Source organism: Myxine glutinosa, chromosome 2 (assembly GCF_964187855.1).
Source record: "Myxine glutinosa chromosome 2, kmMyxGlut1.1, whole genome shotgun sequence".
Classification (NCBI taxonomy): Eukaryota; Metazoa; Chordata; class Myxini; order Myxiniformes; family Myxinidae; genus Myxine; species Myxine glutinosa.
Window position 1 is genome coordinate 37,541,403 of NC_136262.1, and position 25,666 is coordinate 37,567,068.

At 49.1% G+C, this 25,666-nt stretch overlaps 1 long non-coding RNA gene across 1 annotated transcript in view; it reads left to right on the forward strand.

Annotated features, from left to right (window-relative positions):
• LOC137422640 (uncharacterized) overlaps positions 1–25,666 on the forward strand; it is a 210,974-nt gene that overhangs the window by 118,600 nt on the left and 66,708 nt on the right. The gene's annotated exons all lie outside the window — the stretch shown is intronic.

Sequence of the window (25,666 nt, forward strand, 5' to 3'; positions counted from 1 at the left end):
TCCATGCTGATGTAACTCGAAGCTACAATTTCAGAAAAAAAAGATCACAAAACATCCATAAATGAAAATATCCGTAAACAAATGTTGGCCAGTTTGTATCACATAGCGTCGCTCATGGAGAGTCATGTGACCAAAGATAACGGCACGTCATGTGACTTGATAATGTCATGTCACATGATCTTACATGGGCACAATTGTTCATATTGAGCAGGTGTTTCTAACCTTCATGGCATTATGATTTGAGAAGTGTCTGTGGGGTTTATCATTCAGGGAGTGTGCGCAGTGGTAATTGTTACAGTGCAACATTAAGTCTTGTACGTTTATACAAGGGTAGGTATGAAAGTAATGCCTCTTATTTTATTTCTCACTCGATATAATTTCAATCACAACGCCGATTACAGGGAATATGCATACATATGTGGCAAATATTTAGTTCTTTTTCCACAAAGTCTCCATCAACTGCAATGCACTTTAATGAGCGCATCAATTGGACTCTTGTTTTCGGGTGTCACTGCGGTTGCAGGCCAATGACGTTGAGGCGTGTCATAGATATCTTTTCTCGCTTTTGAAAGGCTTTGCCCAATGTTTAACGGAGCTCACATCAATGGTAGAGTCGGCATACACATTCTTTAAATGCCCATGAATATCCACTGGAGGAACCTTAGAAATTCCACAGTAAGAAATTAAATAACCGTGCTCTCCTTTGTACGCACATCTAGCGAGGCAGCCATTTTGAAAGCGTGGTGTGATGTTGTCATGTGGACTGATTACAGTACTGCTCAGCTTAAAGTGGGCGGGAGATACAAACCTTTCATTGTGATCTCATGTAGTTTTCCTTTAATGCTTTGGTTCTGAATTGAAAAGCACGACGTATTACTTTTGTACCGACCCTCGTATATATATATATATATATATATATATATATATATATATATATATATATATATATATATATATATATATATATATATATATATATATATATATATATATATATATATATATATATATATATACATATATATATATATATATATATATACAGATTTGGCATTTAATATGGAATATATTTTTTTTTCTTGACTTGGGTTTACTTTCTTAACTCAGTATATCAATCTGGTGAGTTTCTTTTACACTTTTGTGATTTATTTGTTAAAAGAACCATGTCAGTGATTGTCTGTCACAGCAAGAGGTCAACAACAGGATTATATCACAGGTGGCGTGGCAAAATGTACGGACAGGTGCATTTGAAGATTGGCTTCACAGTCGGGTATGCAAGGGATGTTGCATTCTGTATTAGTGGAAAACAACTGCTGCACTTCCCCAAAAGTTATTACTGCTTCCTCTGGAGATGGTCCGTCAAATCGACAATGCTGTTTGTCATGGAGTGGTGGCTTTACGAAATTACGGCATGAAACAGCAGGCTATTGCTCGGCAGTATGGCATCCCTCAAGGACAGGTGTCAAAGATCCTGAAACGAAATGCTCAAAGGGGTGTCCCTACTCCAATACCGAGGCCAGGACGTCCCCACAGAACCACAAGGAGGGATGATCGCCAGCTGCACCGGTTAGTCCGCAATGGCCGTACCAAGTCAGCTAATCGGCTTAGGGCTGAGTGGCAGCAACTGACAAATGTGCCTGTATCCAGAAGGCTAGTCGACCAACGACTGGTTCAAGCAGGCTATCGTGCCAGGCGTCCCCTGAGAAAGCCATGCCTGACCAGACAACACCGCCAGCGCCGATTTCAGTGGGCCAGAGAGCACCGTCAATGGCAGCCAGGACACTGGAATCACGTGATCTTCAGTGACGAGACTAGATTTCTGGACTACCGTCAAGATGGCCACGTCCGAGTGAGCAGACAAGTGCATGAAGCCTACAACAAAGATTGTATAGTGCCAAGAGTCCAAGCTGGAGGTGATGGGGTGACCGTTTGGGCTGCTTTTCATGCATGGGGCAAAACTGACCTGGTTGTTCTGAATGGAAACCTGAACCAGTTCAAGTACAGGGCCATTCTGGAAGAAACATTGCTTCCATTTGCTTATGCAGCCTTTCGAGGAAACTTTGTCTTCCAAGATGACAATGCACGGCCTCATCGTGCTCGCATGATCCAACACTTTCTTGCTGACCGTGGTGTGGAGCATATGGAGCATATGGAGTAGCCTGCCATGTCCCCGGATATGAATCCGACAGAGAACTTGTGGGCAGAATTAACGCATCAAATCGACCACTTGGACCAGCAGCCTACCTCTGTGCGTGAATTGCAGCAGGCTATTGTCACTGCATGGCAAGCGATTCCTGTTCAAACCTTGGCAAATCTCGTGAACAGCATGCCTCAACGTGTACATGCTCTCCTAAATGCTCGTGGGGGTTACACGAAGCACTGAACTGTAATTTTACTGTCCGTAATCCCAGGCGTAATTCAACTTTTGTTTTTGTTAAAAAAAAAATTTGGGCTAATGTGCAAAATAAAGAGATACTTCTGGAAAACGTACAGAAGTTTAACACAGTACTGTCCATGAATTGAGTTCGATATCAGTTTACATCACTTTCAAGGATCAATTTATTTGTTTCGAAATGTCAAATGTGGTTTTTGTTTCTTTTAAAGGTCACATTAACAAAATCTAGAATAGTTTCAACATAATTCCAATGAACTTTTGGTTCGAAGACATCTTGAAAAGTAAGTTCACCCCCTCAAAAAAATATTCCATATTAAATGCCAAGTCTGTATATATATATATATATATATATATATATATATATATACATATATATATATATATATATATATATATATATATATATATATATATATATACATACATACATATATATATATATTGTTGCGAATATGGAATTTGGCCTCCATATCCGCTTGTAAATATTCCCCTATTTTCTCCGATACTCCCCAACTCTCCCTTACCCCATTCCCTAGTCCCATTGTCTGTAAACAACACCCATTAGAGCCGATCTTCCCCTTCATCCCCCCATTAAATGTCGTGCCCAGGTCCCCCGCACCACACGTAGACAATTATAGGACATCTTGCTAGTTATTCTTAATCTATGTCAGTTAAGGACTTGTTTCCATTAATTATGACTCTTCGTTGCACCAGAATGTGATTATATGGCACCTGTTAGGAAGTTTAGGACCTCCCCATACCTCTCCGCATCTCTTCCCCATGAAGAAGCGCCAACTACAACAACAACAACAAAAGAGGGGGGCGGCGCGGTGACGGCATGGGGAGTGGGCGTCCTCCTTCCGGCTCGGTTAGCCACCATTGACCACGCGCTCCACGGGGTTACCACGAAGGGGCTCCCTGTCGGCCCCTCGTCAAGGGCGGAGCCGGTAACCCCCGCACCCAATGAGAAGCCATGGGCCGATGCCATCTGGGGCGGCGCTAACGAGCCGAGGGCGTGTCACTCCCCGCCGGATATATACGCGGCCCCGCGCCGGACGTGACGTGAGATGCGCCCCGAGCTTGGAAGGAAAAGACGCCACCCTCCCGAGCGCTGAGCGACCTCCCCAGCTTGAGACCAAAGTCGCGACCCACAAGCGCTGTGATACCTTCACGCATCTCTGGACACCACCGTACGTGATTCTGTCCCTGAGCCAGGTGCACCTGAGCCATCGCGACCTGCCTCCCCTTTTCATCAACCCCCGTGTGAGTCAGCAATTTTGTCCCGTGTGTCTGTCGTCTGTCCGGGGATAATATAAGAGTGTGTCTAAGTGCCTGTCTTCCTGTAATATACCTCTAGCCCCTGTAATCTAACCTTTTTCCGTACGAATATACTTGAGAATCGAAACCCTGGTGTCGTATTGTGTCATTATAACCCAGCCGGGTGTCTTCTCTTTCCTATTGAGCCAGCGTAGCGCGATTAGTCAACATTCGGGCACAATCGGGTAACTTGTACGGATACGGCGGCCATCCCGCTCGGCCCACCATACCATCAAAGTCGTATCTGTAACAATTGGTGTCGGGAGTGAGATTCGAGGCCCGACCAAATTTTGAAGAAAAAAAAAAAAAAACGAATAGAGGAAAAAAAAAAAAATTTGGTCAAAATTTGGAGCGGCCGAAATTTGTTTTGTTTTACGAAACTCGAATTTTGCAAGTCGCGCTATGGCGGATCAAGACGGCTGGGGTCCGGTAGGGGAGAGTGAGGTAGGGTCGATCCAGGACCAAAATGAGGGACAGGAGGAGAGCGAAGCAGTGAGGGCGGCAGGTTCGCAAAATAGCGCCGTCACGCACGAAGTGGCGGGCGCGCAAAAAGGCGCCTCGCACGAGCGTGCGGTAGCCGAGCCGGCTGTATCACCGGGCTTTAACATGCAGCCGATTGACATGCAGGCCCTCATTGCGCAGTTACAGGCAGCTGTACAGATGAGTATGGGGAGCCAGATTGAGCGATTGGGTGAGCGGTTGGGGAACCGGATGGATGCTCAGGGTGAGCGATTAGAGGGCCAAATGAGGGGTACCGGTGAGAAGTTAGACAATAATTTTGAGGAGTTAGACAAGAAAATTGGGAAGTTAGACAATAATTTTGAGGGGTTAGACAACGGGATGAAAGAGGTGAAACATGGGTTAACGGGGGTAGAAAATAGAATGGCTGCCCAGGAGAATCAGATAGAGGGAGTGAAAAAAGGGTTAGAGGGGTTAGAAAACAGTATGGAAGGCAAATTGAGGGACATGAGGGACCAAGCGGAAAGGGAAGTTAAACAAATGGAGCAGCAGATAGAGGGGGTCAGAATGGGGGTAGAAACCAAACTGGATGCTCACAGGGAGGAAATGGAGCAGATGAGGGTGGCATCTGGGCAGGAGATGCAAGTGATGGGAGAGGAGATCAGAAGAGGAGTGAGTGAGGAGGTCGGAGGAGTGCGCGAGGAGGTGAGGCACTGTAAGGAGCGCATGGAGAAAGAGGTGAGAAAGGGGACTGTAAAATTGCAAGGTGGTATAGAGGAGTTGACGCTGGGAGTAGAACAACTGACAGTGGGACAAAAGGAGCTGGGGGACCAGGTAAAGAAGAACACAGCGGTAATAGAGGGTTTAAAATCGACACAGAAGGAGATGAAAAAGGACGTAGGGGTAATTAAAAAAGAGTGCCAGACGGTACATGAGGACCTGACGAGGAAAATGGACAAGGTGGTAGAGGTAATGGAGGTTAAAGAGCGGGAGGTGCGGGAGCACATAGAAAAAAATAAAGTGGAGTTAGAGGAAGAACTTAAAGGGGCGCACGAAGAGATGAAGGAGATGAAGCAAAAATTAGAGGAAGTGGAAGAAGGGGTGAGCGAAATTAAGAAGCGACGGAGAGAGGATAAGAAAGAGATAAAGGAGGAAGTAAAAGAATTGGTCCAAAGTCTGTGTTCGGATCGTGATGATGTGCTCATTAACCGGATGAGGGATTCGCAGGTGATGGAGGAGAAGCGAGGAGAAAGAGGACCCGGTGTAAGTGGTGACCAATATGGTCGTGCGTATGATGCGCCAGGTGATTTAATAAGCTTGGGGGTCGAGATGGACCCGGGTGTTCGTGAGAGGCCACTGGTGAAGTGTGCGACAGGTCTGGTGTGCGAAAAAGGAGGTGTGCGAGGAAGTCCGACTCTGGGGTGTGTGAGGAAAAAGTGCGTGCCAAGGAGTGAGTGTGCTGGCGAGAGTGAGTCGGTCGTAGCGCGTGTGCGAGGGAGCACATGGAAGCGTGGTGTGGTGAGTGTTACAGAGGGTGTGACGGGAGAGTGTGCGCAAGAGTGTGCGCGAGAAAGGTGTGTGACGGACAGGTGCATGAGGAAAGAGTGCGCTGTCAGAAGTAAGGAAGAGTGTCCACCTGTGGTGAGTGTTACAGAGGGTGTAACGGGAGAGTGTGCGCGAGAAAGGTGTGTGACGGACAGGTGCATGGGGAAAGAGTGCGCTGTCAAGAGTGAGGGTGAGTGCGTTGTCAAGAGTGGTGGTGAGAGTATTGAGAGTGACAAGGAGAGTGAGTTAGTTGTGACAGGTGAGCGAGGATGTACACCTGGGATGGAAGGATGCACACCTGGAATGGTAGAGCGTGAGTGGGAATGCACGCTGGAGTTGGTGGTGAGGCACGTGGTTGGGTGTGCGAATGAGAGCACACCTGTGATTGTCACAGAGGAGGTGACTGAGGAGGGGGCGCGAAGAGGTGTTTTGGTGAGGTGTGCGAGCAACGAATGTGTGCCAAGGTGTTCGGTGGTCAGGTGTGTGACCAAGGCTGTGAGTGGAATGAGTGTACCTGGGTGTGTAAGGAAAGGTACGAGGAGCATGGGCACAGCTGGATGTGTGAGCAAGGAACGGGCTGCGGGATGTAAGCATGCAGGTGAAGCATCGACGTTAGACGGGGTAGAGTTTAGAACGACTTATAGCCGAGTCGGGCCCTCGGTGCGTGCCGGGCCTCGCTTTGAACGGCCGCGTCCAGGCTCCACTAGGCGGAGCTGGCAGCCCAATAGAAAGGGTCGTCATGGCGACCACTTTTTGGTGAGACGTGCCGGCAGGTCTAGATCGGGGCATTGGATGGCTCCACGCCGAGGTGGTGTGTGGGATCTCGGCACGGGTAAGCCCCCGTCCCTGCACCGAGTGCCGGACGCATCCAGCCGCTGGCACAAAACAACCAGCATCCATTGCTTGGCTTTACGAAGCCGGGCTTTGGACAGGAATTGGCGCACCGAGAGGTATTAGTGAGTAGACTGGGTGATGAGGTTAGTGTTTTGGACCCAAAATTAGAGAAAAGCAAAATTTGATGATTGGCAAGGGATTGGCAGTAGTGATTGGCAGATGATGGGCAGTGATTGGCAAATTTTTAATTTGTTGAAATTTGATGTGCAAAATTGGTAGTGAGAGACCCCCGATGTGGGGGGATGGCAAATCCACCATCCTTCCCATATGGGGGGGCAAAGGAGCAATAGCTTATGGGGTGTATGGCAGTGAAAACTAGCCCGGGTGGGTTAGGATATTGTGTGTAGGGATCTAGAGAAGATGACCTTAGGTAACGTTAAGGTTAGTTAGTGACTGATACCTGTAGTGGGGACGCAGGTAGATTAGTATGGATGATAATGACGAGGGAGCGCAATAGTTTAAAGGGACGACTGGGAAGCGCAAGTTTCAGAAGGGAGTAGTTAGCTGAGATGATGCTGTGTGTGTGAGGATTGAACAGGTGTGATTGCACAGGTGTGCAACTGGACAGGTGTGTGGAGCAGTGTATGAGTAGTGAGTGTTGTGGATCAGCGCGAATGCGCTTGGGGAGAGAAGGGTGCCGGTGGCACCAGGTGTGAGAGCACAGGTGTGCAAGTACAGGTGTGTGGAGAAAGTTGGAGTAAGTGGTACGGAGTGGTGTGCATGGTGCGAAGGTGTGGATGGGGGAAGAGTGGACCCCTTTCACGAGTACCCGGGGCGGGTAGTGTAAGTGTTAGGTAGAGGGTACAGGAAAATTGTGGTTGGATATTGGCATTTGTGGTGCGGTTGCAGAATGGTGTTGTGAATGGGTGCATTAGTGTTGTGGAAATGGCTGGGCGTGTAGCCTGTTAGTGTGTGTAGTTGGTTGGGCACTCCACCACTGTGAGGATGTCGGCCAGGTGAGGCCGCAGGTGGGCTCTGGGAGCCGGTAGTTGTGAGTGGGTGCCTGAGGATCCCGGGTGTGGATCGGGCAGCCCAGTGCCAGAGAGGGCACGGAGTGGGGAGAGAGCCAGAGGGCCTTCCCCTGGTAGTTAGGTTAGGGTAAGGAGCAGGTAAGCTCGGAGGCAACTGCAGTGGTGGAGGGGTGCAGGTGGGTAGACCCACTGGGAGAGGTACACGCCACAGCCCAGAAATTGTACGAGGGCACCGGGAGATGAATCGGGGGAGTGAGACCCCAAATTGAAGAGCACCACAGTTTGGCCAATGGGAATTGGTTTTTAGAACCCATAGTGTAAGAGGGCCAATGGGTTGGCCGGAGAAAGACCCCGGGTAGTGTAAAGTTGTTAAAGTCATTTAGGAAATAGTTAGGATTGATGAACCTGTCGCACCATACGCAGCCACTTACCTGTGGTGATGATGATGACTCCACACCTGTGTTTTCTTTGTTTGTGTTGCAGAAATGAGAATTGCTGTTGGATTTGTGAGACGCATCACGACGTGGATGAGACATTGGGGTGATTCCATCTCTCCCTCCCTAGGAGGGACTGATGATGAATTGGTGATGGCAAATTTTGATGTTCAGTTGGAGATGGCAAATTTTGATGAGAGTTGAAAATGGCAAATTTGATTGGTTAGGAGGGAGAGAAGACGAATTTGGTATATGGGAGGAACGGGGAAGACAGTAGGGATGTTTGTTGATTTGTAAAGTAGATGTTTATGGGTAGTGTTGTGTTGTGTGGATGCAGTAAGGGGTAAGGGAGGGGCCATGTAGGTTACCTGGTGGGGGGGGGGCGTACGATAGGAACGTACCTGTCTCACCTGGTTCCCATGTGCCCCCAGTGTGCATTACCTTACATTGCGTGCACTTTTGCGCCCTTACCACCTTACTCACTTGTCTGCTTCTTTTGTCTCCCACCTCCGAGGATCTGGCTTTGGGGTAGAGAGAGAGGAGAGAGAGGTGCTGGCTGCGCAGTTGTGGGCCTGCACTTTCGCTGTTTGCTGCCGGGATCGATACACCATATGGACCGCAATGTTTGTGGCCACCCACAATGGACCGCAGTTCGTTTGCGGCCAAGCACCACCCGGGGATGGACCTATGGGTCAACGTGGCACCTATGCCATACAGGTGAACCACTTTTAGTTACCACCAAGTGCACCACAAGAAGAGCAAGAGACACCTGCAGGGTTAGGGGTTGTCGAGTTTATTTTTATTCCAATGAACAATGGTGACTGCACCGATTGGTGGTGGGGTGGTGCTTTTGATGCTCGGGAAGGGTGCTCTGCACGTTATTAAAGGCCGTCGGCCACAGAGCACTCGTGGGTTGGTGTATCGATGTTGGCAAGCGCGCTCTCTCTATGCATAACATCTGCATGTGTTCCTCCAAAAACAGGTCCTGGATCGTAGTGTAAATAGCAGCGTAGTCTTGTAAATAATGCTCCCTACCGGCTGTATGTTTAGTTTGAGAATTCTTTCCGGATTCGGTTATCCTGTGGGTGTGTTTCTGTGAGGAGAAGGGTGCAACGTCGCAGGGGGACATATTTACTCATTTGTGAATATCTGTAAAACTGTCGCACTCAGGGTAGAGTTAATAGTAGAGGGAACTACATTGCGTGCCACACTAAAGTAGGTAAAAATTTATCGGGTCGGGACGCCCCGAGGGTAGAGAAGGGTGCAATGTTGCGAATATGGAATTTGGCCTCCATATCCGCTTGTAAATATTCCCCTATTTTCTCCGATACTCCCCAACTCTCCCTTACCCCATTCCCTAGTCCCATTGTCTGTAAACAACACCCATTAGAGCCGATCTTCCCCTTCATCCCCCCATTAAATGTCGTGCCCAGGTCCCCCGCACCACACGTAGACAATTATAGGACATCTTGCTAGTTATTCTTAATCTATGTCAGTTAAGGACTTGTTTCCATTAATTATGACTCTTCGTTGCACCAGAATGTGATTATATGGCACCTGTTAGGAAGTTTAGGACCTCCCCATACCTCTCCGCATCTCTTCCCCATGAAGAAGCGCCAACTACAACAACAACAACAAAAGAGGGGGGCGGCGCGGTGACGGCATGGGGAGTGGGCGTCCTCCTTCCGGCTCGGTTAGCCACCATTGACCACGCGCTCCACGGGGTTACCACGAAGGGGCTCCCTGTCGGCCCCTCGTCAAGGGCGGAGCCGGTAACCCCCGCACCCAATGAGAAGCCATGGGCCGATGCCATCTGGGGCGGCGCTAACGAGCCGAGGGCGTGTCACTCCCCGCCGGATATATACGCGGCCCCGCGCCGGACGTGACGTGAGATGCGCCCCGAGCTTGGAAGGAAAAGACGCCACCCTCCCGAGCGCTGAGCGACCTCCCCAGCTTGAGACCAAAGTCGCGACCCACAAGCGCTGTGATACCTTCACGCATCTCTGGACACCACCGTACGTGATTCTGTCCCTGAGCCAGGTGCACCTGAGCCATCGCGACCTGCCTCCCCTTTTCATCAACCCCCGTGTGAGTCAGCAATTTTGTCCCGTGTGTCTGTCGTCTGTCCGGGGATAATATAAGAGTGTGTCTAAGTGCCTGTCTTCCTGTAATATACCTCTAGCCCCTGTAATCTAACCTTTTTCCGTACGAATATACTTGAGAATCGAAACCCTGGTGTCGTATTGTGTCATTATAACCCAGCCGGGTGTCTTCTCTTTCCTATTGAGCCAGCGTAGCGCGATTAGTCAACATTCGGGCACAATCGGGTAACTTGTACGGATACGGCGGCCATCCCGCTCGGCCCACCATACCATCAAAGTCGTATCTGTAACAATATATATACGTATATATTTATATATATATATTTATATATATATATATATATATATATATATATATATATATATATGATATATATATATATATGTATATGATAAATATGATATATATATATATATGATATATATATATGATATATATGATATATGATATATATATGATATATATGATATATATATATATATATATATATATATACATATATATATATATATATATATATATATATATATATATATATATATATATATATGTATATATATATATATATATATATATATATATATATATATATATATATATATATATATATATATATATATATATAAATGACTCCATGGTAAGATCTCCAACCTTTAATTGAACAAACAATGACTCAACGTTTCGATTAACAACATGTGAAGCCACACGCCTCCGTTAATCTTCCTCAAGAGTGATAAAATCATCTCAACATCCCCTTATATGCACAGTGGGCGTGGTATATGCAAAGTGGGGTGGGCAATGCTGGACAGCCAATGAAACCGTATCACACCGCTCTCGTGAACAGAGACGTTACCGACCAAATTCAAAAATCAACCGCATATTAACAGTTCAAAATAATCCTGTAAGCAATGCTGGATTATAACGCAAGTGTTGAGAAAATCCGGAACAATCATGTGGCTGCTGTTTTACTTCGCCCTCCGCAATTTTCACGCAACAATTTCAATTTGGACCCGAAAGAACAACAAGCTTTACGAGAGTTACGCAACATGGACGATGTGGTGTTCTTACCAGCGGACAAAGGACGGGCAACGGTGCTCATGGATCGTCTTGTATACACGAACAAAATGCAGGATATGTTGGCTGACCAAAGTACTTATGAACGGTTAACCGCAGATCCAACGAAGAAGGAGGAACGAAGGTTAAACTCGATGCTTGCCAGATTAAAAGCGACTGGGAGATTATCAGCTGCGGCATACAAACGTCTGTACAGCAGTAAGGGAGTGGCTCCCAGGGCATACGGGCTACCGAAAGTGCACAAAGAGGGATTTCCGCTACGGTTAATCGTTTCCTGTATTAATGGTCCATCATATGCGCTATCCAAGTTTTTGGCAAACATTTTGAAGCATTTGGTGGGGACGACAGAGCGAACCGTGCACAATAGCACAGCATTTGCTGAAAGAGTGAAGCAGCTCACCATCGAGGCACACGAGACCATGGTTTCGTTTGATGTCGTGTCTTTATTTACCAACGTGCCCATAGCCCTGGCGATTGAGGTGGCAGACCGGCGTTTGATGGAGGATGATCGATGGAAAGAGACTGCGGGAGCTTTAAGCCCGACGGACGTGTGCGACATGCTTTCTACCTGCCTCTCTTCCACCTACTTTGTATTTAATGAGGTATATTACAAGCAGGTTTATGGCACAGCCATGGGTTCCCCGGTATCGGCTGTGATTGCCAACATGGTGATGGAGGATTTGGAGGAACGCACCATTCCAGCCCTGTTAGTGCAACCACGTGTTTGGTTCCGGTACGTGGATGACACATTTGTCATCTGTCATTCTGATGAGGTGGGCATCATCCATGAGACCATAAATAAAACTTTTTCCTCCATTAATTTCACCATTGAAGAGGAGAAAAATGGAGCCCTTCCCTTCCTGGATACACTCGTAGCAAGGGATCCCAAAGGAGCCTTAAAGGTAACGGTGTACAGAAAACCTACACACACTGATCGCTACCTTGATTTCAAGTCTTGCCATCCAATGGAACACAAAAGATCGGTGGTGCACACCCTCTCAAAAAGAGCACGTGATTTACCATCTACCTTTGAAGACAAGATGAGTGAGGTGGACCATCTTCAAAATGTGTTAAGGGCAAATGGCTATCCTGACAGCTTGCTACCCAACAGGAAAACGATAAGGGCTTCCCCACACAACAGGCTGAGACCGCGAGAACAACCAAAGGGTTGGTGTGTTCTCCCTTTTGTACCGGGGGTTTCACAGAGGGTCGGCAGAATTTTGAAATCGGCAGGAGTGAGGGTGAGTTTCACACCGGTTTTCACCCTTCGCCAAGCCCTTATGAGGGGTCAAGGACAAGCTTCCGAGGAAGGATAGGTCAGGGGTGGTATACGTGGTGCCCTGTGGTTGTGGAGCTGAGTATGTGGGTGAAACCGGGAGGACCTTAGGTCAACGTATTACTGAACACCAAAAAGCATTTGAATGTAATTATCCTAGCAGATCTGCTATTGCCAAACATGGCCTTAAGGAAGGCCACACACCTTTATGGGACAGGGTTGATATTTTGGGCTCCACACCCAACAGAAACAGAAGACGTGTTTTGGAGGCTTGGCACACAGAAGAAACTGTTACCTCGATCACACAAGAGGTCGTTGACTTACCGGTAGCTTTTGACCCACTCTTGTGTAAACGAAGCAGGCATTCCGTACTTTGAACAACGAGTCCACATAATATATCACACAAGGTTTTTATTCGGACAATTGCCCCCTCCCACCTCCAATCCCTCCAAACCACCCCTCTCCCACACCCCCCCCCCATCCACTTCCAACCCCCTCTGCCCCCCCCCATTTTATCCCCCCTAAAACCAACCTCCTTCCCGCATTCACCTTTACCGCATAGGGCCACATGTGATGATCTTGATAAGGTGACAATTTTATTTTGTCTTAAAAAATTTTGGCTTTAATATATTTACAGTTTTAATTTAATTTACAATTTAATTGTTTGCAAGTTTAACTTTTGATTAAATGTAATGATTGTTCCGGATTTTCTCAACACTTGCGTTATAATCCAGCATTGCTTACAGGATTATTTTGAACTGTTAATATGCGGTTGATTTTTGAATTTGGTCGGTAACGTCTCTGTTCACGAGAGCGGTGTGATACGGTTTCATTGGCTGTCCAGCATTGCCCACCCCACTTTGCATATACCACGCCCACTGTGCATATAAGGGGATGTTGAGATGATTTTATCACTCTTGAGGAAGATTAACGGAGGCGTGTGGCTTCACATGTTGTTAATCGAAACGTTGAGTCATTGTTTGTTCAATTAAAGGTTGGAGATCTTACCATGGAGTCATTTGGATATACTCCCAACCGCAAATCTTTGCTTATATATATATATATATATATATATATTGTGGTTCTGAGAAAGTGTACATATTTGATTAATAAAGGTTAAAGGTTCTGCCCCCATAGTTAGTCCACATGCAACATGTAGGTCACCTTAGAATGTTAGTTATTTCTTAGTATATGTGAGATAAGGCCATTTCCAATAGTTATCATCTGCGTTGTGTAAAACAAATGAGAATAGGCTCCTTCCATTGTGCCTCCACCCTCCAAATTCCACCTCGTTGGGCAGAATCCATCCCACGCCCCATTTGACAACTCGCAGTTTGTTACGCTTGGGATGCTCGCAGTTTGTTACGCTTTGGCTGCCAGCAGCGTTTGCTGCTCTTGGTTTGCTGGTTTGCTGGAACTAGCCCAGTGACACGAGGTAGGCCCAAAAAGGTTGTGGAGCGGCAGCGAGGCTGAGATCTGGATTGGCAGCAGGGGGGCGGTAAGGGCCACCAGCCAATCAGGGCTGAGGCGACATCGCCTGACAGGGTGTGGCTAGAGGTTCCAGAGGGTTCTAAGGGCGTGGCAATAAAACCCTTTGCACAAGGCCCCCACCTCAGTTATGAGGAGAGATGCGCTGTGACAAGTTATGAGAAGGGAGAGGTCTAAAGGGAGAGGGAGAGGTCCACTGCTTCGCCGATGACATCCAGCTTTTCATCTCCACCAAGTCCATCTCCACCGCCACCCACTCTATCCTGACAAACTGCATCACTGAAATAAAATCCTGGCTTCAAATCAACTTCCTCAAACTTAACTATGATAAATCTGAAATAATCATCATTGGCCCAAAAACGCTCACCAAATCCACCCATAACTTTGCCCTCAACATCGACGGTTTCCCAGTATCCACCTCCCCTCACATCCGGAATCTTGGCATCATCTTTGACCAAACCCTCTCCTTCGACAAATACACTAAACAGATCACAAAGACAGCCTTCTTTCACCTGAAAAACATCGCCCGTCTCCGTCCATCCCTCTCCTCCACGGCTGCAGAAACCCGCATCCACGCCTTCAGCACCTCCCGTCTTGACTACTGCAACAGCCTCCTCTTTGGTTCGCCCTCAATAATCACCAATAAACTCCAATACATTCAGAACTCCGCTGCCCGTCTACTCACCCATTCCGGGACCCGTGACCACATCACCCCCGTCCTATACAAGCTTCATTGGCTCCCCATCCCCCAGAGAATCCAGTACAAAATCCTCCTCTTGACCTACAAAGCCCTCCATAACCTGGCCCCATCCTACCTTACTGACCCCCTCTCCAGACACACTCCCATCCGCAACCTCCGCTCTGCTGGTACCAACCTCCTGACCCCCCCCCCCCCCCATGCGGACCAAATTCAGATCCTGGGGGGACAGGGCCTTCTCCATCGCTGCTCCCACCCTCTGGAACTCACTACCTCACACCATCAGAGACTCCTCCTCACTCACCACATTCAAAACATCACTCAAGACCCACCTGTTCAACACTGCATTCAACATTTAACCCACAGCATTTAACCCCTGACTATCTCTTCTCCTTCTCCTTCCTTTTGCTTTGATTATTTACCTATTGATATTTGTCTTTTTGCACTTGTTTTTTTGTACTCTGTCAAAGCGCCTTTGGGCTTCTTGAAAAGCGCTATATAAAATAAATGTATTATTATTATTATTATTATTATTATTATTATTATTACTAGGACGTGCCCGTACGTGGCGTACCCGTAACCGTACCGTACCCGGAACCGTACCCGGAACCGTACCCGTACCGTACCCGTACCGTACCCGTACCGTACCCGTACCCGTGACGTGCCCGTAATGAATATGTACAAAATATAAATATGTATGTACTACAATCGATCGTACCTTACAACAATCAACACAGATTGCAACGTCAAATAAATGAATACGCTCTCAAATGTGCCGTCCGAGGCAGCGTCTGCTCGCCACGTTCAGCGTCACTATGACTATCCGTAAGTCCGGAAGTGACGTCCTCATTTGACTGTCCGGAAGGTCGCAAATCGCAGTTACGATGAATCGCAAATTAGTTTTAATTAGTTTTAAAACATAGTTTAACGGCAACATAGTTTTCCAACGTGAAATAAATGAATACGCTCTCAAATGTGCCGTCCGAGGCAGAGTCTGTTCGCCACGTTCGGCACACGTGATAGCTCGCTGCTCTCTGATTGGTTGAATCGTTTTTTGGACATAGCTCGGTAACTACTTGTCCGATTAATATGAAACCTTGAAAAGGCACATCCTCGGGTCCCCAGCAATATACCTGGCAAGTTTAAAGTATATCGGACCCGTGGTTGTCGAGAAACAGCGGTCACAGACATACAAACATACAAACATGCAAACATACAAACATACACACAGAGATTACTGGAATTATAGATAGATTAAAGGAACTGCGCTTTGCCAGAGGACCCGCGTGATAAGGACTGTGAAGGACTATTGAAAGAGGCCTGATTGGAGAGCGCCCTATGTTAAAAGACGTGTCCTGTGAACGCATTGCTGGAGCGGTGCATTGCAGAGGACTTGTGAAAGTGGCGCATTGTATTGAACTATACCAGGAACGCGTATAAAGCGCCGGTATATCTACTACGTACGCGGCCACGCCAGTGTAATCGCCCAGCTTACCGATCCCCCCCGTATAGTTGTCCGATCCGCACCAACGACACGTGGAGATCTTGCCTGCCGTCTACCATCTTCACCGCTGCACGAGTCGGGGACCGGTGCGAGCTGTGGACGCAAACCTTTGGACCATCGCCTGACCATCGACAACCCCGTGTGAGTCTGAGTCTGAGTGTGAACGGGCCCGTGTCCAGGGATAAGTTAAGACTGTTATAAGGCTGCCCTGTGTATCTGCTTCTTCTTCTTCACTGTACATTGCTTCTTCTTCTTCTTCTTCATTGTACAAAGTGTGTAATAAATTACTTGTTCTTCCTGTTTCCTCTTAATTCGACCGTCTTAGTGATTTCTCCATTGGGTACACGTGGCACGATCACAACCGCTCCAATCGGGTTAGTTCATGTTAACGGCCCGAATCACGGCTCGCTAACGCTCGGCGTGTCCACTAAAACCGTGGTTCGGGTGGGGTGTATTTCCTTGCTTCCTGGGAGGCACTGGTACTTAGGTAATAGGACTAATTCGACCTACCACCCTATTCAGCGCTGACCGGAAGGAATGTGATAGCCCCGGATCGCGTCGGCTAGTAAAAAGACAAGGGGATTAATCGTAAGGGGAAGGCCGACGTTTGGAGATCCGCAACAATATATATATATATATATATATATATATTGTTGCGGATATGGGATTTGCATCCATCCATATCCGCTTGTAAATATTCCCCTATTTCCTCAATACTTCCCAACTCTCCCCAATCCCCCATTCCCTAGTCCCATTTTCTGTAAACAACACTCTGTAGACCCGACCTCCCCCTATTTCCCCCATTAAATGTCGCACCCAGGTTCACCGCATCTCATGTAAGACAACTATAGGACATCTTGCTAGTTATTCTTAGTCTATGTCAGTTAAGGATTCGTTTCCATTAATTCTGACCCTTCGTTGCACCAGAATGTGATTGTATGGCACCGTTAGAAAGTTTAGGACCTCCCAATACCTCCCCGCAGCTCTTCCTCACAGTTCAGCAACAACAACAACAACGAGCGCAGGGAGTGCGCGTCCTCACTCCGGCTTGGTTGGTAGGGGTGGTGGGAGGGCACCAGGCCTTCCCAACGAGCCGCCATCGGACATGTGCTCGACGGGGTTACCAAACAGGGGCTCCCTGTCGGCTCCTCGTCAAGGGCGGAGCCCGGTAACCCCCGCACCCAATGGAAGCGGCGGACCGGCCCCAGTGGGGCGGAACCAACCAGCCAAGGGCGTGTCACTCCCCGCTGAGCATGTGCAGTGAGAGGGAGGTGACGTCAGATGTGCGCTGAGCTTGGAGCAAGCAAGACCACCTCCGAGCGCTGTGAGACCTCCCTGCATCTTTTGAACCGTGCTTTATCCTGTCCCCGAGCCAAGGTGCACCTTGTGCCATCGACCTACCTGTCCATTCCTGCCATCAATCCCTGTGTAAGTCTACCTTGTCCGTTTGTCCGTGGTCTGTCTGGGCTAAGATAAGACTGTATTTAAGTGCCCATCTCTTCTGTGTCTTTACCTCACTCTGCCTTGTAATCTACCCCCTTTTCTCCACCACTGTAATTATACCCTCCTCCGGAGGTCTTGAGAACTGTACCCCTTGCGTCGTTTCATCTATCCCAGTCGTCGTGTCCTTTCCATCATTGATTTAGCATAGCGCGATTTGGCCAACGTCTGGGTGAATCTGGTGAGTGTAAAGGGAAGAAACAGGGAGCAACTGTTCGGCCGCGGTTACCTCCGCTCGGTAAATAACATCCAATCCGCGGTCCGTAACAACTGGTGTCTGGGAGTGAGATACGAGGCCCGAACCAAATTAAAAAAAAAAAAACATCTAGACAAAATTTGGTCAAAATTATAAAGTACCGAAATTGCTTTTGTTTTACAAAAACCCGAATTTTGAAAGTCGCGCTATGGGAGATCAAGACGGCTGGGTTCCGGTAGAGGAGAGTGAGGCAGGGTCGATCCAGGACAAAATTGAGGGACATGAGGAGAGCGAAGCAGTGAGGGCGGCAGGTTCGCAAAATGGCGGCGCTAGGCATGGGGAAGAGGAGCGCGAACAACAGGTCGGCGCCGCGCATGGGATTGCGGTAGCTGTACCCGTGCCGCCAATGGACATGCAAGTCCTCATGGCGCAAATAGGGGCCCTGTTGGCCCAGAATAGCGAACAATTGGAACAAAGAATGGGCAAGCAATTAAGGGAGGACATGGGGGCCAATAGCCAACGGTTAGAACAAAGGATGGGGTCCAATAGCGAGAAATTGAGGGAGGACATGGGGGCCCAGATCGGAGGGTTAGGGAGTAGAATAGAGGGATTAGACAATAGATTAGGGGAAATACAGGAGGGGTTAACGGGGGTAGAAAACAGAATGGCCGCTCAAGAGAATCAAATGGAAGGGATGAAAAAGGGGTTAGAGGGGTTAGAAAACAGTATGGAAGGCAAATTGAGGGACACGAGGGACCAAGCGGAAAGGGAAGTTAAACAAATGGGGCAGCAGATAGAGGGGGTCAGAATGGGGGTAGAAACTAAATTGGATGCTCACAGGGAGGAAATTGAGCAGATGAGGGTGGCATCTGGGCAGGAGATGCAAGTGATGGGAGGGGAGATCAGAAGAGGTGTGAGTGAGGAGGTCGGAGGAGTGCGCGAGGAGGTGAGGCACTGTGAGGAGCGCATGGAGAAGGAGGTGAGAAAGGGGACTGTAAAATTGCAAGGTGGTATAGAGGAGTTGACGCTGGGAGTGGAACAGCTGACGGAGGGACAAAAAGAACTAACGGAGCAGGTTCAAAGGAACACTGCGGTACTAGGAGGGTTAAAAGCGACACAAAACGACATAAAAAATGACTTGATAGCGACACAGAGGCAATGTCAGATGGTACGTGAGGGACTGACAACGAGGTTGGACGAGGTGACAGAGGTAATGGAGACGAAGGACCGGCAGGTGAGGACGCACATAGAAACGGTCAAGGTAGCCTTAGAGGACGAACTTGAGGAGACGCACCGGGAAATAAAAGAGGTGAAGCAGAAATTAGAAGAAGTGGAAGAAGGGGTGAGCGAAATTAAGAAGCGACGGAGAGGGGATAAGAAAGAGATGAAAGAGGAAGTAAAAGAATTGGTCCAAAGTCTGTGTTCGGATCGTGATGATGTGCTCATTAACCGGATGAGGGATTCGCAGGTGATGGAGGAGAAGTGAAGAGAAAGAGGACCCGGTGTAAGTGGTGACCAATATGGTCGTGCGTATGATGCGCCAGGTGATTTAATGAGCTTGGGGGTCGAGATGGACCCGGGTGTTCATGAGAGGCCGTTGGTGAAGTGTGCGACAGGTCTGGTGTGCGAAAAAGGGGGTGTGCGAGAAAGTCCGACTCTGGGGTGTGTGAGGAAAAAGTGCGCGTCAAGGAGTGAGGGTGCTGTCGAGAGTGAGTCGGTCGTAGCGCGTGTGCGAGAGAGCACATGGAAGCGCGTAGTGAGGAGTGTTGCAGAGGATGTAACGGAGGAATGCACGCCTGTGGTGAGTGTTACAGAGGATGTAACGGGAGAGGATGCGCGAGCAAGGTGTGTAACGGACGGGTGCATGGGGAAAGAGTGCGCTGTAAAAAGTAAGGAAGAGTGTACACCTGTGGTGAGTGTTACGGAGGAAGTAACGAAAGTGTCTGCGCAAGAGGATGCGCGAGAAAGGTGTGTAACGGACAGGTGCATGAGGAAAGAGTGCGCTGTCGAGAGTAAGGGTGAGTGCGCTGTCAAGAGTGGTGGTGAAAGTAGTGAGAGTGACACGGAGCGTGAGTTGGTTATGACAGGTGAGAGAGGATGTACACCTGGAATGGAAGGATGCACACCTGGAAGGGTAGAGCGTGTGTGGGAATGCACACTGGAATTGGTCGTGAGGCACGTGGTTGGGTGTGCGAGTGAGAGCACACCTGTGATTGTCACAGAGGAGGTGACCGAGGAGGGGGCATGAAGAGGTGTGTTAGTGAGGTGTGCGAGCGACGAATGTGTGCCAAGGTGTTCGGTGGTCAGGTGTGTGACCAAGTCTGTGAGCGGAATGAGTGTACCTGGGTGTGTAAGAGAAGGTGCAATGACCAAGAGCAGGGAGACAGCTGGATGTTTGAGCAAGGAACGGGTAGCGTATGCGTGTAAGCATGCAGGTGAGGCATCGACGGTAACCGGGTTAGTGGCTAGAGCGACTTATGGCCGAATCGGGCCCTCGGTGCGCGCCGAGCAGCTTCGCGTGCCGCGAGGACCAGCGGGGATCCGAACCATGGCGGTTTCGAAAGAACCGCCGTACACGATCCATGCCGGGCCGCGCTTTGAACGGCCGCGTCCGTGCTCCACGAAGCGGAGCGGGCAGCCCGATAGGAAGGGTCGTCATGGCGACCCCTTTTTGTTGAGGCATTCCGGCAGGTCGAGATCGGGCCATGGGATGGCTCCGTGCCGAGATGGTGCGTGGGATCTCGGCCCGGGTAAACCTCCTTCCCTGCACCGAATGTGGGACGCATCCAGCCGCCGGCACCAAACAACCCGCATTCATTGCTCGGCTTTACGAAGCCGGGCTGTGGAAGTGAATTGGCGCACCGAGAGGCATTAGTAAGTAGACTGTAATGATGAGGATAGTGGTTTGGCCCCGAAATTAGAAAAACAAAATTTGATGATTGGCAAAGGATTGGCAGAGTGATGATTGGTAATGGTACAGTGATTGGCAGATGATTGGCAAATTTTTGATTTGTTGAAATTTGATGTGCAAAATTGGTAGTGGAACGTCCCCGATGTGGTGGGATGGCAACTCTGTCATCCCTCACAGAGGGGGGCAAAGGAACACTAGATTATGGAGTTGATGGCAGTGAAAACTAGCCCGGGAGGGTTAGGATATATCGTGTGTAGGGACCTAGAAGATGACATTAGATAACGTTAAGGTTAGTTAGTGACTGATACCTGTAGTGGGGACGCAGGTAGATTAGAGTGGATGATAATGACGTGGGAGCGTTGAGTGTAAGGGAAGACGGAGGAGCGCGAGTTTTAGAAGGGAGTAAACAGAGCAGATGATGCAGTATGAATGGAAGTGCTGGTGAGCAGCTTCGAATGAGGCATCGGTGAGGCAATGCTCCGAGGTGTGTGTGAGTGTACAAGTGATGAATGAGAGAGCATTGCGGATGAGTGTCATGGTGAGTAGTGAGTGTTGTGGATCAGCGCGAATGCGCTTGGGGGAGAGAAGGGTGCAGGCGGCACCAAGTATGAGAGCACAGGTGTGCAAGTACAGGTGTGTGGAATATATGGAGCAGAGAATGAGTGGTGTGGAGAGAGTTGGAGTAAGTGGTACGGAGTGGTGTGCGTGGTGCGAAGGTGTGGATGGGGGAAGAGTGGACCCCCATCACGGATACCCGGGGCGGGTAGTGTAAGTGTTAGGTAGAGGGTATAGGTAAATTGTGGTTGGATATTGGCATCTGTGGTGCGGGTGGAAGAATGATGATTGGATGGGTGCATTAGTGTTGTGGAAATGGCTGGGCGTGTAGCCTGTTAGTGTGTGTAGTTGGTTTGGGCACTCCACCACTGTGAGGATGTCGGCCAGGTGAGGCCGCAGGTGGGCTCTGGGAGCCGGTAGTAGTTGTTGTGGATGGGGCCCGAGGATCCGGAGGACGGACCCAGGTAGCCCAGTGCCAGAGGGCACCGAGTGGGGTGACAGAGCCAGGAGGGGCCTTCCCCAGTTAGTTAGGTTAGGGTGAGGAGCTAGGTAAGCTCGGGTGGCAACTGCAGTGGTGGAGGTGTGCAGGTGGATATACCTGCTGGGAGAGCTACACGTCGCAGCCCAGAAATTGTGCAAGGGCACCGGGAGATGAATCGGGGGAGTGAGACCCCAAATTGAGAAGCACCACAGTTTGGTCAATGGGAATTGGTTTTTAGAACCCATAGTGTAAGTTGGCCAATGGATTGGCAGGGAAAGACCCCGGGTAGTGTAAAGTGTGTTAATGTCATTTAGGAAATAGTTATGATTGATGAACCTGTCGCACCATACGCAGCCACTTACCTGAGGTGATGATGATGACGACTCCACACCTGTGTTTTCTTTGTTTTGTGTTGCAGGAAATGAGAATTGCTGTTTGGATTTGTGAGACGCATCACGACGTGGATGAGACATTGGGGTGATTCCATCTCTCCCTCCTTAGGAGGGACTGATGATGAATTGGTGATGGCAAATTTTGATGTTGAGTTGGAGATGGCAAATTTTGATGAGAGTTGGAAATGGCAAATTTGATTGGGTAGGAGGGAGAGAAGACGAATTTGGTTTATGGGAGGAACGGGGAAGACAGTAGGGACGTTTGTTGATGTGTAAAGTAGATGTTTATGGGTAGTGTTGTGTTTTGTGGATACAGTAAGGGGTAAGGGAGGGGCAATGTAGGTTACCTGGTGGGGGGGGGGGGCGTATGGTAGGAACGTACCGGTCTCACCTGGTTCCCATGTGCCCCCAGTGTGCATTACCTTGTATTGCGTGCACTTTTGCGCCCTTACCACCTTACTCACTTGTCTTCTTTTGTCTCCCACCTCCGAGGAGATGGCTTTGGGGCAGAGAGAGAGGAGAGAGAGGTGCTGGCTCCGCAGTTGTGGGCCTGTACTTCCGCTGCTTGCTGCCTGGATCGATACACCATATGGACCGCAATTTTTGTGGCCGCCCACAATGGACCGCAGTTCTTTTGCGGTCAAGCACCACCCGTTGATGGACCTCTGGGTCAATGTGGCACCTATGCCATACAGGTGAACCACTTTTAGTTGGCCCCCCTGACGGCCACGATTCAGAAATGGACGTGGTTGGCGCCTTTCTTTATTTCTAAAGAAGCCAGAAGGCCAAGTGCACTCCATGAAGGCAAGACCAGCGGCAGAACATCGGCCGGCTGCGACACCACCGGTGACCATGGACACTTGATTGTGCATTTTTATGAACACTTTATCGGTGCACCGGATGGTGCTGACTGTGCATAATGGGGTGGTGCTTTTGGTGCTTGGAAGGGGTGCTCTGCACATTATTAAAGGCCGTAGGGCCACAGGGCACTCGTGGGTTGGTGTATCGATGCTGGCAGGCGTGCTCTCCCTATGCATAACATCTGCATGTGTTCCTCAAAGAACAGGTCCTGGATCGTAGTGTAAATATCAGTGTAGTCTTGTATAAATGATGCTCCCTACTGGCTGTATGTTTAGTTTGAGGATGCTTTCCGCGATTCGGTTATCCTGTGGGTGTGTTTCTGTTAGGAGAAGGGTGCAACGTCGCAGGGGGACATATTTACTCATTTGTGAACATCTGTAAAACTGTCGCACTCAGGGTTGAGTTAATAGTAGAGGGAACTACATCTGAGTGCCACACTAAAGTAGGTAAAAATTTATCGGGACGCCCCGAGGTCGAGAAGGGTGCAGTGTTTCGGATATCGGATTTGCATCCATCCATATCCGCTTGTAAATATTCCCCTATTTCCTCAATACTTCCCAACTCTCCCCAATCCCCCATTCCCTAGTCCCATTTTCTGTAAACAACACTCTGTAGACCCGACCTCCCCCTATTTCCCCCATTAAATGTCGCACCCAGGTTCACCGCATCTCATGTAAGACAACTATAGGACATCTTGCTAGTTATTCTTAGTCTATGTCAGTTAAGGATTCGTTTCCATTAATTCTGACCCTTCGTTGCACCAGAATGTGATTGTATGGCACCGTTAGGAAGTTTAGGACCTCCCAATACCTCCCCGCAGCTCTTCCTCACAGTTCAGCAACAACAACAACAACAACAACGAGCGCAGGGAGTGCGCGTCCTCACTCCTGCTTGGTTGGTAGGGGTGGTGGGAGGGCACCAGGCCTTCCCAACGAGCCGCCATCGGACATGTGCTCGACGGGGTTACCAAACAGGGGCTCCCTGTCGGCTCCTCGTCAAGGGCGGAGCCCGGTAACCCCCGCACCCAATGGAAGCGGCGGACCGGCCCCAGTGGGGCGGAACCAACCAGCCGAGGGCGTGTCACTCCCCGCTGAGCATGCGCAGTGAGAGGGAGGTGACGTCAGATGCGCGCTGAGCTTGGAGCAAGCAAGACCACCTCCGAGCGCTGTGAGACCTCCCTGCATTTTTTGAACCGTGCTTTATCCTGTCCCCGAGCCAAGGTGCACCTTGTGCCATCGACCTACCTGTCCATTCCTGCCATCAATCCCTGTGTAAGTCTACCTTGTCCGTTTGTCCGTGGTCTGTCTGGGCTAAGATAAGACTGTATTTAAGTGCCCATCTCTTCTGTGTCTTTACCTCACTCTGCCTTGTAATCTACCCCCTTTTCTCCACCACTGTAATTATACCCTCCTCCGGAGGTCTTGAGAACTGTACCCCTTGCGTCGTTTCATCTATCCCAGTCGTCGTGTCGTTTCCATCATTGATTTAGCATAGCGCGATTTGGCCAACGTCTGGGTGAATCGGGTGAGTGTAAAGGGAAGAAACGGGGAGCAACTGTTCGGCCGCGGTTACCTCCGCTCGGTAAATAACATCCAATCCGTGGTCCGTAACAATATATATATATATATATATATATATATATATATATATATATTGTTACGGACCGCGGATAAGATGTTGGTTTGCCGAGCGGATGGCACCTCGGCCCTAACAGTTACCCCGACTAACCCGATTCCCGAACGTTGGCCGAATCGCGCCACAGGTATTCAATAGGGAAAAGACAAAGGTGACACGGATGTGAAGAAGAAGAAGAAGAAGAAGAAGAAGAAGACAAAAAGGGTTGAAATGCTACTAAATTTATTCCTACTATTTACACGATCAAAGTAACCAAGGAGAAGGAAGGATAATAAAATAATTTACAGAAGAGGCAAGGCGACACAGCGAAACTTATCTTAACTATACAGGCTTAATTAATACCCAAGGACAGAACAAACAAAGACAGACTCACGCGGGGAATGATGATAGGAATGGCAGGAGGTGGATGGCTGGAGGGAGAGGAAGGTCCACTGGAACTGGGTCACGGTCGGGCCGGGAGCGGCAGCTCCGTTCCTCCGCGGCCACGGTCGGCACCGCCGTCAATGCCCAAGCTGCGGTCGTGCGAGCTGCCGCGGGACGAGCTCCGCCGGTCGAGTTAAAGCTGCCTGGTGGAGCCAACGCTGCTTGGTGGAGTTTAAAGCTGCTGGTACTGCTCGTGGTACTCCTCTTGCTTGCTCTCAGGACTCTCTCTCAATGCTTGCTCTCAGAACTCCTTCTCCCTCCTCTCTGCTCTGCGCTGCTTGTGTACTGCCAACTCTCTGATGCCCCTCTCTTTGCACGTCTCTCGCTTGGTCCAACCACACACTCGGCTCTTGCGCGCGCGCTTTTATAGCGCCTCAGGTGATCAAGCCGCTAGTGTCCAGGACACGCCCATCGGTCAGCTCGCCTCGGCCCTGATTGGTCGGCACGGCCCTCTGGCTCCGCCCTTGATGACGATGGGCGGGCACGCCCTTCTTCCCCGAGCTGAGCACATGCTTAATGGCGGCAAATGTAGTTGGCAGTAGAAGTTTTGGGAGT